The following is an 18643-nucleotide window of genomic DNA, read 5'->3' as shown; positions in this document are numbered from 1 at the left end:
CTCGCAGGGAGTCTCTATCCTTTATATATGACTCATACATGCAATACCACAGGCCAATACCATGGGTTTTATTAATACCATCTATCTAATATTACGGCCCATTTGCAACTAACTGTGGTCCCGTCATTAATTGCGGATTAACCACTTACAAATATTAATATGGGCTTTATTGACTCTTGACTATGACGTGATCCCATGACATAAATAAGGGGGTTAGGGTGGGACCCTAACAACCTCCTCCTCCTTGAGTTGATCAAATTCTAAGATTTTAGTTTCTCTTTTTGTTATCTCTTTGATATTATTTTTCCAGACAAAGTTCTTTGCTTGGTTATGAAAATATTTTGTATTTATATATCCTTCCTTTAACTAAGTACTCTGGGACTTACAGTTGTTGGCATTATGGCATTATGGACATGTGTTGAACTTGATGGCAACCCTCTCACAGACAGACATTTCTCTTGATGGGGACAAGAAGAGCCAAAAGGAGAGAAGAGGGGCCATTTACATATGCTTATTGGAACCTTTGAGCCATTGGGAGCTTATCGGAGCAATAGAGGCTCTTTCTCATATATAAAGAGCTTATCGGGAGTGATCAGGCCTCATATGCATGTATTAGTGTTATCGGGAGGTGTTTGGGCGCTTAAAACCCATATATGCATGCATTTATATTGTCGGGAGTTGGTTGGGTGCGTAAAACCCATATATGCATTATATCCCCTTTTCGGCGGTTACATGAATAATATCATTGCAGCATCGCAGTTTCGGCATATCGCATAACAATTATATATATATATATATATATATATATATATATATATATATATATATATATATATATATATATATATATCTATATATATATATATATATATATATATATATGTTTCGGCATATCGGCGCATTGGGGTTTCGCTTGTGTAACCCGGAAGCATATCGCAATGGACCTGATGCTTGCATTAACTCTGGCTTATAATAATATTGCATCCGCAGTTCGGCATATATGCGCATTGGACTTCATTGAAACCTCTGATTGCGGTCAGACCCGATGGAGGCATCAAACACGGTTTATAATATATCGCATCCGCAGTATATCGGAATACATAAACGGTCACCCACCCCAATCCTCCGATTGCGAGCGAACCGGATGGTGGCATCAAACATGGCTTATAATAATATCGCATCCGGCTATGTGACTTTGGTGAAATCCTCCGATTGCGATAAGAGGGGTCGGACCCGATGAAGGAATTAAAAGCATTTCATATTAAATCACATCCGCGGTGTTCGCCCATACGCCTCCCACTTCAAATCGCCGATAGCAATGAAAGGAGCGGACCTGATATATTAATAAAGGGTGGTTAATGGGGCATATCACATCCGATCCATCGGATCGGACGTCGGGCATGTATTGTTAGCGATGAGAGCGGACCCGATATATTATTAGTGTGGATGCATTATGTTAAAAGTCCGCATTTGTGGTTTTGGGACCATTTTCATAGTTTTTCCCGCTTAAGCCTATTCTTAAGAGATTGGTCAAAACAGTTGCTCCTCAGGTTTTCGGATCCTCTGGTTTTGATTCATGGTATAATTAAAAGCATGATTATATAAATAAAAAGGGGATCCGGTGGCAAGGTATCGAAAATGAATTGAAGATCTTAAAGAAACGGTGCAGCTGCAGACATGCAAAAGATAGAAGTCTCTTCGGGTGTGGAGAATCGCTATTCAGGAGGTGATGTGGGAGCGGTCACCCACATCAGTATGTAAATCCTCTGTTTGGGTCTTGATATCCGCCTCTGTTGTCTATATCGGGTGATAACTGTCATGTAATGTGATCTGGTGCTTGGGTTGGCCCTTGAGTGATTCTGATAGATCTGTTGTCTGGGTAATTCTGAATATTTGTTTATACTTGATGACCATTTTATCTTCTTGGATCCAGTCTGAAAATTAATGAAACATGGTCCTTGAACGAAGTAGGGGGTTGTAGCTCCCTTCTAGGAGAGACTGGAGAACGAGAGAGAGTTGTAGCTCTCTGCAGGTTGCAGCCTGCGTACTGGTAAAGGACTGCACCAGTACAAAATCATTGTAAAAGAAATTATATTTGAAAGAAGATAGAGACATATTGCAGCAGGTGGTTTTCACCCACATTGGGTTTCCACCTTATATCTGGTGTTCCTTTGTGTGACTATCTGTTTTTACTGTTCTTGATTCATTATTATATGGTTCTGATATACAAGTTAATTATCAATAACAGAAGAATACTTTAATGCATAAGTCTGGATGGTTTATTGAAAAGAAATTAATAATACTGATTCACCCCCCCCTCTCTCAGTATTATTTCCGTCAATTGGTATCAGAGCAGGTCCTTCAGAGAAGCTTGATCGCTTGAAGGAATATCGTTCATTATGAGCAACTACGAAAGGGAAGCATCAATCAGGCCACCAATTTTTGATGGGACAAACTTCAATTATTGGAAGGTAAGAGTTGCTGCCTATCTTCAATCTCTTGGTACAGAAGTTTGGGATATCATAGAGACAGGCTACACTTTTCCTTCAGCTACTCCTACAGATCCGACCGAGAAAAAGAAATATGAAACAAATGCTAAAGCAGTCAATACTCTGTTGGGATGCTTATCTCAATCAGAATTCGTAAAGGTTATGCAATATAAATCCGCAAAAGAAATATGGGACAAGATTGTCTTGAGCTACGAAGGAGATGAACAGGTAAAGCGTGCTAAACTTCAAACCCTCAGAATACAGTATGAGAATCTCAGAATGTATAATGATGAAAGTGTGGCTAACTATTTCCTTAGGGTAAATGAGATTGTTAACTGCATGAAAAACTTGGGTGAAGAAATAAAAGAGGCTATTGTGGTTGAAAAATTTCTAAGATCCTTGTCCCCCAAGTTTGAATCTAAAGTGTTTTCCATAGAAGAAAAGGAGAATCTACGAACTCTCACCATGTCACAGCTGCACGGAATTCTAACTGCTTATGAAATGAGAAAAGGAGGTCCTTCAGACAGGAGAGAAGCTGCCTTCAAGGCTTTAGGCAAAGGAGAGTACTTTGAATCAAATCATGTGTCAGAAGAAGAAGAAGAATCAAATTTTGTCAGAAATCTTCAACGAGGTGCTGGTAGATTCAGAGGTAAGTTACCCTTCAAATGTTTTGCTTGTGGAAGAGTAGGTCACTATGCTGCCAAATGTCCTCATAAGGATAAGATTGACAAGGGAAAGGAACCTATTGGATGGAACAAGAAACAAAATGCAAATAAGAAGAGCTATTACACCCATGAAGACAGTGATGGTCTATCAAATAGCGACGAAGATGAACGAGGTAATCCCTATAAACTTTTAATGGCTTTTGAAGATGATGATTACATGGATGCTCTAGATATAGATAGCTATTATGAGGAGATGTCTAGACTCAAGACATGCTTAGAAGAAAAGAATGTGATCATTGAGACTCTGCAAATTCAACTTGATGAAAAGGAACAATCCCTTGAAAAATTAGAATATGAAATTGTTGGGCTTCGAAAAGAAATTGAGAAAACAAAGGCTCTCAATCTTAAATTTGTTAAAGGATCTGAAACTCTGGATGAGATCATCAATGTGCAACGTTCTCCATTAATCAAGACAGGTCTGGGATATAATGGAGAAGCATCTCAAGCGTCCACCTCTAAAAGTTATCTTGATGCAGCAAGAAGGAGCGATCAAAGGCCCAATAGAAATCATCAAGTGAATCAGGGACAATTTATCTCAAGAACGAACAAAAATTATCAAGAAAATCGAAGGCAAGCTACAAACAGAAGCTACGACCAGCCACAGGTAAAATCTTCCCAATTTTCCTCAAGAATGGATGTTGGTAGAAACTACAATCGGTTGGATGACAGATTTGATAATTGCAGAAGTTTCTTCAATGGGCAATGTTTCTCTTGCCATAATTTTGGTCACAAAGCAGCTCAATGTGTTGCCTATAAGACAATCATGACTAGAGAAGCTCAAAAACAAAGAAGTATGTCTGGAATCAAGAAAAGGACCTATAACAATTTTTCCGCCCTAGAAAGTGAAATTGAATGTTCCATTTGTAATAACTTTGGTCATGAAGAATCTGAATGCAGGAGCAGGTTTCAGAAGACAACTCAGAAGGAACAAAGCCCAAATGCCAGAACATGGAGAATGAAGGAACCACAACCAGAAAGATGTGGAATAGCCTTTTACCCAGAAGGACAAGAAAATTTATGGTTTATCGACAGTGGATGTTCGAAGCATATGACAGGTGATAAAGAAAAACTTGAATCATATACTACTCTAGAAAAGGGAAAGAAGGTTTCTTTTGGAAATAATACTCCTACGGCCATAAAAGGACAAGGCACTGCTCAGTTGAAAGAAAAGGTCAAGGCTGGAAATGTTTTGTACGTTGATGGATTGAAACATAATCTTCTAATTGTCAGTAAGATGTGCGATCAAGGAACCAAGGTAATATTTAGATCAAATGGATGTCATGTTCATGATCTTGATACAGGTGAAACAGTGATCAAAGGAAAAAGAACTCCAAACAATCTATACATATTTGAAGAAGGACAACAACAATGCTATATGAGCAAGGATGATGAGCACTGGTTATGGCACCGGAGGTTGGGGCATCTAAGTTTTTCACAAATAAGGAAAGCATGCAAGTATCAAGCAGTTCGTGATCTTCCAGATATCAAAATTCCAAACAACACAATATGCAAATCATGTCAGTTTGGTAAACAAACCAGGACTAACTTCCTTGAGAAGGAAGGATCAGCCAGCAAACCTCTCGAACTTATTCATACAAATGTATGTGGTCCATTTAGGACAAGGACACCTCGAGGAGAGGAATATCTTATATTATTCATTGACGATTTCTCCAGGTTTGTTTGGTTAGGACTTATGAAGCACAAAGACGAAGCACTTGAAAAATTCAAATCCTTCAAAGCCTTGGTTGAAAATGAATCAGATCACAAAATTAAGTGTCTCAGGTCTGACAGAGGTGGGGAATTTACCTCAAATGAATTTTTCGATTTCTGTGAAGAGCATGGAATAAAAAGGGAATTCTCTACAGCAAGGACTCCTCAGCAAAATGGAGTGGTGGAAAGGATGAACAAAACAGTCCAAAAAATGGCTCGTGCCATGCTTGATGAGTCTGGAACTCCCACAACCTTCTGGGGTGAAGCTGCATATGTCGCGGTTGTTATCCTCAACAAAAAAAATGTCCGAGTGAACAACACTCAAACTCCTCATGAGCTCTGGTATGGTAAGACTCCTTCGGTAAATCATTTTAAAATTTTTGGAAGCAAATGCTATATTACGAATACTGATGAACAACTTGGCAAACTTGAGCCTAGATCAGATGAAGGCATTCTCCTTGGTTATTCGCCTTATAGTAAAGCATATAAGTGTTACAATAAAAGACTTGGAAGAATTGTTGACAGCATTGATGTAGTGGTTGATGAAAAAGGATACATTCCTAGGAAAGTAAATCATGAAAATATCGAAGAAGATGAAGACTACCCTCAAAGACAGAATGATGAAGAAGAAGAACCTCAAGAAGCACCAGAGGAACAGATAAGGATAGAAGAAAAGACTCCATCCAGGTATGTATAGAAGAATCATCCAGAATCTCAGATTTTGGAACAAAAAGAGGCAGGCATACAAACTAGAAGAACAACTGCAGAAGCTTCAAGCTATTTGGCATTACTCTCCTCCACTGAACCACAAAATGTAAGAGAGGCATGCAAGGATGAATGTTGGGTCAAGGCAATGGATGAAGAACTTGAACAGATTGAAAAGAATAACACTTGGGAGTTGGTTCCTAGACCAAAGGATAAGAATGTCATAGGAACAAAATGGATCTTCAAAAATAAGTTGAACGAAAATGGGGAGGTAATTAGAAACAAGGCAAGACCGGTGTGTAAAGGGTATGCCCAACAAGAAGGAATAGATTTTGAAGAAACATTTGCTCCTATTGCAAGAGTTAAGGCCATCCCAATGTTCCTTGCTCTCTCAAGCTTTCAAAAGTTCAAAGTATTTCAAATGGATGTGAAATCAGCTTTTCTGAATGGAGACTTAGAAGAAGAAGTATACATTGAACAGCCAGATGGTTTCATTCTTGGGAATGATCCAAATCTTGTATGCAGATTAAAAAAGGCTCTCTATGGTCTTAAATAGGCTCCAAGGGCTTGGTACTACCATTTGGACAAATATCTTCATCAACAAGGTTTTTCAAAAGGATCAGCAAATAGCAATCTTTATATAAAAATTGAAAATGACAAGTTGTTAATACTTTTTGTGTATGTAGATGATATTATCTTTGGCAGCAATGAAGAAGCTATGAGTCAAAACTTTGCCTCGGTAATGCAGAAAGAATTCGAAATGTCCCTACTAGGTGAACTGACATACTTTCTTGGATTGCAAATCCAACAAAATAAAGACGGTATCTTCTTGTCACAAACCAAGTACCTCAAGCAGATTTTGAAGAAGTATGGCATGGAAGATTCAAAGCCAGTATGTACCCCCATGGTTACAGGATGCAGTCTTAGTGCGAATGATGAATCAGCTGCAGTTCATCAACCAACATACCGATCTATGATTGGAAGTCTTCTTTATTTGATAGGTACCCGACCAGACATCATCCATGCAGTTGGAATAGTTGGAATATTTCAGGCAAATCCAAAGGAAACTCATCTTCAGGCAGTAAAGAGAATATTCAAATATCTTCAAGGAACTCAAAACTATGGTTTATGGTATCCTAAAGACACATATCTCACACTTCATGCTTACACAAATGCAGATTGGGCTGGAAGTGTGGATGACAGGAAAAGCACAAGTGGTGGTGCTTTCTTTATGGGTTCCAGATTAGTATCATGGTTCAGCAAGAAACAGAGTTCAATTGCCTTATCTACAGCTAAAGCAGAATATGTAGCTGCTGCATCTTGTTGCACCCAACTTCTTTGGATGATGCAGACCTTACAGGATTTCCAAATCACTTGTACTCCACCTATCTCCATCTTATGTGATAATACAAGTGCAATCAACATTTCAAAGAACCCAGTCATGCATTCAAAAACCAAGCACATACCGAGCAAGTATCATTTTCTTAGGGAACAAGTGCTTGAACAAAAGGTCAAGTTGGAATATGTTTCTTCTAAGGAACAGGTGGCTGATATATTTACCAAACCATTGCCCAGGGAGACTTTTGAATACCTCAGGCAAAAGCTGGGGGTTGTCGACGCATCATCCTGTTGTTAATTCTCAGATTGATGCTTGTACGCAAGGTTCGTATGGGGTATACGCGTACAAGGCTCAAGGGGAGCATATCTAATCCATTGTTGGCATTATAGTATTGCACCATATTTGATCTCAGTAGGAGAAAATAGGGTGGATGGCGGTCCTCGGTAAGTTCTTGATTAAAGGTGTCGAGTTCGATCAGCAGCACGAGCAGAAGGGAAAACAGGGCAGTCTCTGTATTATAAGTAGCCAGTAGCTGTGGAGTGGAATGGTTACCCAAAAAATCTGAAGTTGATATTGCTTTCAGCATCCGGTTCATAATCAGGCGGAACAGGTCCTCAGGGGGAGAAATCAGGAGGAGCAAGCTCTCAGGGGGAGAAATAGTCAGGAGATGCAGATATCTGCCCTTTGCCCTTGATGTCAAAGGGGGAGAGTGCTTTTTGTGCTTTTTGGTCGGTGTTGTTGCCATCAAGTCCAAAGGGGGAGATTGTTGGCATTATGGCATTATGGACATGTGTTGAACTTGATGGAAACCCTCTCACAGACAGACATTTCTCTTGATGGGGACAAGAAGAGCCAAAAGGAGAGAAGAGGGGCCATTTACATATGATTATTGGAACCTTTGAGCCATTGGGAGCTTATCGGAGCAATAGAGGCTCTTTCTCATATATAAAGAGCTTATCGGGAGTGATCAGGCCTCATATGCATGTATTAGTGTTATCGGGAGGTGTTTGGGCGCTTAAAACCCATATATATGCATTATATCCCCTTTTCGGCGGTTACATGAATAATATCATTGCGGCATCGAAGTTTCGGCATATCGCATAACAATTATATATATATATATATATATATATATATATATATATATATATATATATATATATATATATATATATATATATATATATATATATATATCTATATATATATATATATATATATATATATATATATGTTTCGGCATATCGGCGCATTGGGGTTTCGGCTGTGTAACCCGGAAGCATATCGCAATGGACCCGATGGTGGCATTAACTCTGGCTTATAATAATATCGCATCCGCAGTTCGGCATATATGCGCGTCGGACTTCGTTGAAACCTCCGATTGCGGTCGGACCCGATGGAGGCATCAAACACGGTTTATAATATATCGCGTCCGCAGTATATCGAAATACATAAAGGGTCACCCACCCCAATCCTCCGATTGCGAGCGGACCGGATGGTGGCATCAAACATGGCTTATAATAATATCGCATCCGGCTATGTGACTTTGGTGAAATCCTCTGATTGCGATAAGAGGGGTCGGACCCGATGAAGGAATTAAAAGCATTTCATATTAAATCGCATCCACGGTGTTCGCCCATAAGCCTCCCACTTCAAATCGCCAATAGCGATGAAAGGAGCGGACTCGATATATTAATAAAGGCTAGTTAATGGGGCATATCGCATCTGATCCATCGGATCAGACGTCGGGCATGTATTGTTAGCGATGAGAGCGGACCCGATATATTATTAGTGTGGATGCATTATGTTAAAAGTCCGCATTTGTGGTTTTGGGACCATTTTCATAGTTTTTCCCGCTTAAGCCTATTCTTAAGAGATTGGTCAAAACAGTTGCGCCTCAGGTTTTCGGATCCTCTGGTTTCGATTCATGGTATTATCAAAAGCATGATTATATAAAGAAAAAGGGGATCCGGTGGCAAAGTATCGAAAATGAATTGAAGATCTTAAGGAAACTGTGCAGCCGCAGACACGCAAAAGACAGAAGTCTCTTCGGGTGTGGAGAATCGCTATTCAGGAGGTGATGTGGGAGCGGTCACCCACAGCAGTATGTAAATCCTCTGTTTGGGTCTTGATATCAGCCTCTGTTGTCTATATCGGGTGATAACTGTCATGTATATGGATCTGGTGCTTGGGTTGGCCCTTGAGTGATTCTGATAGATCTGCTGTCTGGGTAATTTTGAAGATTTGTTTGTACTTGATGACCATTTTATCTTCTTGGATCCAGTCTGAAAATTAATGAAACGTGGTCCTTGAACGAAGTAGGGGGTTGTAGCTCCCTTCCAGGAGAGACTGGAGAACGAGAGAGAGTTGTAGCTCTCTGCAGGTTGCAGCCTGTGTACTGGTAAAGGACTGCACCAGTACAAAATCATTGTAAAAGAAATTCTATTTGAAAGAAGATAGAGACATATTGCAGCAGGTGGTTTTCACCCACATTGGGTTTCCACCTTATATCTGGTGTTCCTTTGTGTGACTATCTGTTTTTACTGTTCTTGATTCATTATTATATGGTTCTGATATACAAGTTAATTATCAATAACAGAAGAATACTTTAATGCATAAGTATGGATGGTTTATTGAAAAGAAATTAATAATACTCATTCACCCCCTCCCCTCTCAGTATTATTTCCATCAACAGTTTTATGTTAATTAGCAAATTCTTCCCTTTCTTCCTGAGGAAGTTCATTTGTCATAGGCCCATCATCTATATTGGATTGTATAATTTCCATTCTCTTTTCATGTGCTTATATCTCTCATTGTCTCTCTATCTATTGTTCTTGAGCTTGATTTTTTAATGTGATTTTTAATCACTTCATCTTTTGTTCCCAAGTCATCACTGAGTTTCCCATGATCCATTCACTCCAGAGTTTCTTTACCAGATCGTTGAAACCTATTTTGCGTTCCCATATTAGATGATAACATGAGGGAAGGGGCCCAAAATCAATATTTTCATTGATTTCAAGAAAAAATAATGTGTGATCTGAAATATTTCAAGGAAGGATTAAAAACCAGACCAATATATTTTGAGACAAGAGTGAGTGTGCTATTAAGAATCTATATAAATGAGTAGCAATATAACACAATCCATATCCTTTTTTCTCAAAGTAAATTTGTTGGAGGAAGGTTTTATGTCCAAAAAAATTAATTTTTGGATGAGATCTTCCAAATTTCTTGAAGCTAATCTCGAACTTGAGATCCCCTTTTATTTTCCCACCGATGTAAAGTTTTATTAAAATCTCCTCCAAATATGTAATCAAAGAAAAAAATGGAATCTCCAAGAGCCAACAAAGCATCCCAACTTTCTTGTTTTTCTTGAAAATGTACTGACATATAGATATTAACAAAAGAGCATACCTTATTTGAGGTGATATGAAATTGAAAAACATGGCCCCATCATGGTGTTTTTAGTGGGGAAGAATTCTTCCTCCTATATAGAAGACTCCACGATCTGTTGCGCTGACATCAAATCTTCTTCTAATGATGGTATATTTTCATCAATTCTTTTTGTATCTAGATCTGATACCGATTGTTGATTTTTCTCTTACAAGGAGGGGTTATTTTGTGGAATTTTCTCTTCATTCACCATATTTAATGCCTCATACCTGCTAGTATTCTTGTTCTTCTCACCACCCCTATTTTAAATTGGTGGGTGTGACAGCCCGCCACCCCTATTTTAATATAATTTTTAGTTTTTATAACCAAATTTGTTTTTTTCAGTTTTGTCAAAAATAAGGGTAATTAGAAAAATTAAATATCCTACAAATTCACCTGTCCCAGTGGCCAAATTTCATGCATCAGATCTCGGTGAATTTGTCGCCTCGTTAAACTTGGCCATTTGGCTAAGTTTGACCAAAACTTTGACCAGCAATAACTTGACCATACGAACTCGGATTCGAGTGTCGTTCACACTGTTGGAATCAGAACGACAAGCACTACCATCTGGTCCTAGTTTGGGAGCATTCTGACCACTTTTATTTTTGATCTATTATGAGCCTTCTGAGTGTTTTTGGAGCCACCTAGATCAAATATCAAAGCACCCATTTCATAGCTCGCCAATGTTCTTCTCTTGGATTTTCCATGAACCTGCTGACAACTACAACTACATGTGAAATGTCAAGCCTTGTAAATACTATCACATACATTAAGTTTCCTACCGGGTTTGCATATGGCACATGAGACATATACTTCTTTTCTTCATTAGTTCTAGGACTCAAAACCGAATAAAGCTTAAAATGGGAAGCTAATGGAACATTAACAAGTCTCACATTATTCATACCAAACTTTTCAAGTACTCTCTCCACATAATTCTACTATGATAACTAGTGCTTTCCATTTTTCTATCTCTATGTATCTCCATGCCCAAGATATGTTTTGTTGCTCCAAGATCCTTTGTATCAAACGTCTTAGAGAGCTGAGCCTTTAACACATTGATCTATTTCATTCTTTTTCTTGCAATAAGAAAATCATCAACATACAAGATCAAGATATCGAGTATATCATTGAAACTTTTGAATTATACACAATGATCATACTCACTTCTAGTAAAGTTCTAGCTCACCATGAAGGAGTCAAACTTCTTGTACCACTGACTAGGAGACTGCCTCAAGCCATACAATGATTTCCTGAGCTCAAAAACTAATCTTTTGCTATGACCTTGTACAAAACCTTCTGGTTGTTCCATATAAATCTCTTCATCCAAATCACCATGTAGAAAAGTTGTTTTAACATCTAGCTGTTCGAACTCAAGGTCAAGTAATGCAGTTAGTACCAAGACGATGCTTAATAGAAACAAGTTTTATGACTGGTGAAAAAATCTCATGAAAATCAATAACTTCAACCTGAGAATACCCTTTTGCAACCAGTTTCACTTTATACCTTTTGTTAATTCCATCACATTTCACTTCGATTTGAAGACCCATTTACATTTGACACCACTTCTCCCTTCAAGAAGTTCTACAATATCCCAGGTTTTGTTCTTGGCTAAGGAATCCATTTCTTCGTCCTTAGCCTTTTTCCATTTTTTATATTTGCATCATCCACTGCTTCCTGATAACAAGAAGGTTCCCCATCTTCAGTAATCAATGCAATAGATGAAGCAAAATCTTCATACTTTTTTGGTGTTCTTATTTCCCTTGTAGTCCTTCTTAGAGTGACTGGTCATTGAACTAGTTCTTGAGATTCTACAGTTTCCTTTGCATCTTCTTCACCTTTCTCTTCAAAAGTCTCTACTTCCTTTTGACTTTCTGGAAAGGGTTTATCCTCCAAATGAATTTTTTGATTCGGTGATACCTATTCCTATTCAACTTTTTCAACATCTAATTTTATAAGAGAATATTCAACAAATGTTACATCTCTACTAATAATTATGTTCCACGAAGAAGGATCCCACAACCTGTATCCTTTCACCGCATAGTCATACCCAACAAAGACATAACATTTTTATTTTGGATCTAACTTTAAACGTTGATTCTTTGGAACAAGAGCACAGGAATCACAACCAAAAATCCTTAAATTTGAATAATCACAAGACTGACCCGACCATACTTCTTTAGGAATTTTACAATTAACAGCATCTGAAGGTGATCTGTTTACTAATAACAAGCAGTAAATACTGCTTCTGGCCACAACTCCTTTTGTAGGTTAACATTACTGATCATGCTTCTAGATCTTTCCATAAGATTCTAATTCATACATTCAACAATGCCATTTTGTTGAGTATAAACAATAGTTTTATGTCTAACAATCCCTTCATCTTTACAGTATTGTTTAAATTCTAAGTAAATTCACCGCCATTGTCAGTTCTTAAACATTTAATTGATTTTCCTATCTTCTTTTCCACCATAGCTTTAAATTGTTTAAAAACATTAAATAAATCAACTTTTATTTTAAACATATAGACCTAAACTTCCTGGGAGAAATCATCGATAAATGTTAATAATTATAATGCACCTCCATAAGATACAGTAGGAGATGGTTCCCAAAGATCAAAATGAATATGGTCTAAAATTTCTTTACTATTATGACTTCCAGTTTCAAATTTATTTACATTTTTTACCATATACACAATGTTTACAAAAATCCAACCTCAAGGATTTCAAATCAGGAAGAAAGTTGTGATTCATCAGTACCTGAAGACCCTTCTCACTCATGTGACCCAGTCGTTGATGCCATAGGCGAGTACCTTCTTATGTCTTCTTAGATACAGTCGTTTCCTCATTGACCTGAGTACTTCCTTTGAGTCTGTAACCTTTTGAAACTTTTAGCACTCCATTTTGACTTGTAAACTTATTACCTTCCGAGTCCAACACTCCCAAAGAAATCAAAATTTTCCTCAACTCAGGTACATGTCTAACATCAGTTAATGTTCTAATTGTATCATCATACATTTTAATTTTGATATTTCCCATCCCAACAGCCTTACAAGATACATTATTACCCATAAACACATAACTACCATTCACAACTTCATATGAAGTGAACCAATTTATGTACAGACTCATGTGATGAGATGCACTAGATTCTAACAACCAATTTTCATAATTCTGAGAGACATTGCAAACAGGTAAAGCTTCATTCGTCATATCCAATTCAGTAGATAAAACTTCATCAATCATACCTGACTCAACTTGATTTGCTTCTTTCTTTGTGTTTTCAGACTTCTTTCGTTTCCAACAAACTTTCTTGAGGTGTCCTATTTTGTTGCAGTACCAGCATTTAGCTTTACACTTTTTGCCCTTTGATTTTGATCTGGAAGAACTCTTTTCTTTCTCCCCTCTTTCCTTTGACCAACCTCTGGCTACCATGGCTTCTGGTGTAGAAGTTTCAATGTTAGAATTTCTCTATACTTCTTCAAATAACAGAGCTCACAAAACTAAATCAAATCCCAAGAATTTGGTTGTTCTCAAACTGATAGAAGTTACAAAGTGATCCCAAGACTCGGGCAAGGAACAAAACAAGGTAATAGGGTTGTCTTTTTCCTAAAATTTAACTTCCATATTTGATAACTAGAAAATAAGTGTATTAACAACATTTAAGTGTTCAAAAATTCTAGTACCCTCCTTCATCTGAAGGCTATACAATTTCCTCTTCAAATAAATTAAGTTGGTTAATGATTTGGTCATATACAATGTTTCCAATTTCCCCATAAACTTGTTGTTGAGGTTTCTTCAACAATGTTGAAGAGAACTTCATCTTCCAGGTACAACCTGATGATGCTGAGAGCTCGGGCATCCAAGTCCTCCCAATCCAAAGTTGTCATGCCAACACGTTTCTTTTTAACCCCATCTAATGCTTTGTGCAACCCTTGTTGCACCAGCAAATCCCTAACTTTCAGTTTCCATAATATAAAATTGTTTTTGCCAGTGAACTTCTCCACCTCAAACTTAACATTTGTCATTTTTTCCATTTCTTCCCTCAAATCCTTCTACTAGGGTTTCCTTCTTTCAAAAAAAAATTGCTTTCCTTCTTTCAACTAGGGTTTAAAAAAAAAAATTGGTTTCTAGTCAAAGCAGGGTCAGACCCCATCAACATCAAGCCGTATCGATATCCACATCACCAAAAGACGGAAATTGAGAGACTAATCCAAGACCTTTTAAAGTGTGGGATCATCTCGAAAAGTAAAAGTATGTGTGCTGCTCCATTGGTATTGGTAAGGAAGGAGGATGGTTCATTCAGGTTATGCATTGACCATAGAGGATTAAACAAAATAATGATAAAAAACAAATTCCCAATTCCCTTAACAATGAAATGTTGGATGAACTACATGGCACAAAATACTTTTCAAAATTGGACTTAAGGTCAGGCTATTACCAAATCAAAATCAAGTTGGAAGACATACCAAAAATGACATTCCGAACACACGAAGGCCACTATGAATTTAAAGTAATTCCATTTGGGTTAACCAATGCACCAGCAACGTTCCAAGCCACTATGAACTAATTGTTTCGTCCATATCTTAGGAAGTTTGTATTAGTATTCTTTGATGATATTTTAATTTACAGTAAAACTTGGAAGGAGCACTTACAACATCTGGATAAAGTTCTTACACTACTGAAAGAGCATCGGTTCTGTTATCACACTAAAATTTCCCTAGGGTTGTCATGAAAGAAATAATAGAGATAACCACAAACCTACTTTTGAGATCAGGATCTAGCCTTCTTAACACTCAAAAAGGGCTCTCTCGTTATGATTTAACATTGTTGAGTCAATTGATTTTAGGCTAGTTATTTAAGGCTTGGTTGGTTTTTGATTTGATTTGGTGGTGGAATCACTGATTTAGATGGATAGATAAGTGTCTTTTTACCATTGGGCCATGGAGTCCAAATGTCAAGAAAACAGGACTGAATCAAAATTCTAAAGATAGTGTTCACAGGTCAAGGTAGCTGAGTAAATTCAGATCTTTTAGGCTAGATGGTGAAGCGGTTTTTCAATCAGGGTTAAGGGGCGCTCAAGGATTCCTCAAACCAGATAATGAAGGAAATGAAAGAGTTCAATCGAAACTAGGGAGAAATGAAGAATTCCCTACTCTGGATATCAGAAGAAAACATAAAAATGAATAATTGTTCAAGGTAGAGTGTACTTAAACAAATTCTGAAGTAAAATTCAGGTTATTTCATTCAAATTTTAAAAAACATGTATGTTTGTGAAATACTTAAGAAAACAACAATTTGACAAATGAAAGATACTTCACTGAAGTGGCCCAACACATGAATCCTGTAATGCAATGCCTTTATTACTCAGTCTAGTCTGCTGACTTGAATTTTTTTACAATAAACCCTCAAGTTTTCAGATCAATGTAACTATAGAAATTTTCAGCAATCCACACCTCTATACTTCGAATTATGAAGTATTTATACAAAAAATAGTTAGAAAATATCCTAAACTGTTTTAGGAATTATTCAAGGAAAATAAATATCTTCATGCAAGAAGATAGAGACACCTAGGAAATTAAAAGGCTAGTTGTCCCTTCTTTTACTGATTTGTTGTTTGTTGTTTTGATCTTTTTGTTGCTTTCTCTCTTTGGCTATTGCTCTATGGTGACTGTCCTTTTACTCTTGGCTTTTGACTGATACTCTTTCATATGATACTCTTTGACTTAGCTGATCTGCTATTTTACTTTGACTGATTTGTATTCACTATTTACCTTGATTTTCACAGTAAATCGTTTAACTTTTCTCTAGTATCTATATCTGGTAACTTAATATTTACCATTCTTCTATAGACTTCATCATCTTCTGTGTATTTTGCAAAGGTGGGCTTGTTTACAAAAAGATGTTTTACCTCATGTTGGAGGTAAAAGAGGTTCTCAAAAGCCTAGTAAAGGAGTTTTCCTATAGGCATCCGTTTCATGGAGGAACTGCTGGCTTGTTTCTTTGCCACTTCTTTGATTCTATTATCATAGTCTTCATGTGGCATTAACCTTTCATTAATTACCAGTGGATTAGGTAGACCTTCCTACCTCAAAGAATTAAATTTCACCATGAACCTTCGTATTGCCAGCTTCATTGTTTGGCACTTGTCCTCAAGTTGTGTCATCAGGTTTCTCTTGGTGATTACCTTTTTAACCTCTAGTATGGTCCCAGCTCTATCAGCTATTCCAAGTTCCTGCAATTCATATTTATTCTTCGAGTTAAGGAACTGGATTATTCTTGAGGCTTCTTCTGGCATATTTCCAAGTTCCACCCTAAATATTTGAATTGCCTCACCAGCCTCTTTGACCAAGTCATTTTGTTCAAATATTACCTGTAAAGATGGCGAAATATCATTGACTGAGTCAATGATATTGGCTCATAAAAGATGTTTTTCTTGGGCTAGTGGCTCTTTTAGTTTTAATTCTTTCTCCAGCTTCCTATCTTTTCATTCAACCTTTTTGTCTTTGGAACTTCATTCTTATGCATAACTTGAGCCAGTTTCTTCTCATCCTCTAGAATTTTCATTTGTTCCTTAAGTCTATTTATTTCAGTGGTCTGGATGGACATATCCTCCATGGCTTTGACCAGTTTAGCTACTTCATCACTAGGATGAGTTGTTGTTGTTGTTGAACCTATTGCTGATGTAATTGTTGATGCAATTGGAAGTGTTGTAGCTAGTGGAGCTGTTGGGGCCAATGAAGTTTCTAAAGTGGAAGGAACTACTATAGTAACTATAGGAATAATAGTAGTAGTATCTGTCTTAATGTTGGCCTATTTCAGATGTATTAAATTGTCCAATTCATTCTCCATTTCTTTCAATTGAGCATTCAGTTGAAGAATGAGGTCCATCATTTCATCTTTCTGGCTTTGGCTTTCGAGAACCTCCTTGGTCTATGGATGTTCAGAAGGAGGCAACTTCAGTTGCTTCTTCAATGCAACAATGTCTTCATTTTTCTTCTTGTACACTCACTTGAAGGAACATAAAGGTGACCCAAGTAGCATAATAATGGATCTTGGAGGTGGAAATTTGGAACTTTTTTTCCATCCACTAGCATCTAGTAAAAGGTGGAAAACTTTGGATTGTTCTTGTACAGTTGTGGCCATCGAGACATCTCATGGAGAGAAATAGTTATTTCCGCAACTGGGGGCCAAATTAGGCAGTATACAACATGATTGGTGTTTCCATTATTTACTTAATGTTCAAGTGGAATTTTTGCATATATCTTGACCACTTTTGATGGAAATTGTTCTACAACTTTCCTTGTGTTTGTATAAATTGAAAAGTTCGATGATATGTGTGGATGATCATATCCTTCCCTAGAATGTAATGTTTCCATTGTTGGCAAGCCTGCATGATAGAATACATATCTTTATCATAGGTGGGGTACTTCTAAATTGTATCAAAAAGTGTCTCACTCTAATAGGCCATCAAATTTCCTTATTGGGTGAGAACTTCACCAATAGCATAGTCACTATTGTGTGTCTCGATTTCAAATAGTTGTTGCAGGTTTCGCAATGTGAGTATAGGTGTAGAGCATAGGCAATGCTTTAGCTCAAAAAATGCCTTATGTTGGGACTTAGACGAGGAATTTTTTTCTTTTTCTTCACCCTTAGTAACCTGACTCAAAGGCCTAGTGAGATGGGAGAATCCCAACATGAACCTCTGATAAAAATTGGCAATGCCCAAAAAGATGCAAAGCACTATTAGAGTGGCCGGGGTTGGCCAATCTCGAATGACTTGGATCTTAGCCAGATCCACATGCATGCCTTTCTCATCTATGATTTAACCTAGATATTGAACCTAGCTCATGGCAAAGGTGCATTTCTCTAGGTTGGCACATAGTTTGTGTTGTCGCAGGGTTTGAAGGACATGTTGAATGTGTTACAAATGCTCTTCCAAACTCTATTTGAAGATAATAATGTCGTCCAGATATACAACCAAAAACGAGTTGGTGAAGACACATAATATGTCATCCATCAGCCTCATAGAAGTTGCAAGCGCATTTGTCAATCTGAAAGGCATGACCAACCATTCAAAAAGGCCCTCCTTGAATTTGAAGGTGGTATTCCATACATTTGTGAGCTTTATTAGAAATTGGTGATAGCCAAACTTCTTATTGATCTTGCTGAAATACTTGGCCCGCTTGAGCTAGTCAAGAAGGTCATTAATCTGTGGGATTGGATACATGTTCCTAGTAGTGATTTTGT

The sequence above is a fragment of the Pinus tabuliformis genome, chromosome 3_2, assembly GCF_031772625.1.
Source record: "Pinus tabuliformis cultivar Carrire ecotype Pingquan chromosome 3_2, CPIR1, whole genome shotgun sequence".
Classification (NCBI taxonomy): domain Eukaryota; kingdom Viridiplantae; phylum Streptophyta; class Pinopsida; order Pinales; family Pinaceae; genus Pinus; species Pinus tabuliformis.
Note: the sequence above shows the minus strand (reverse complement) of the source record.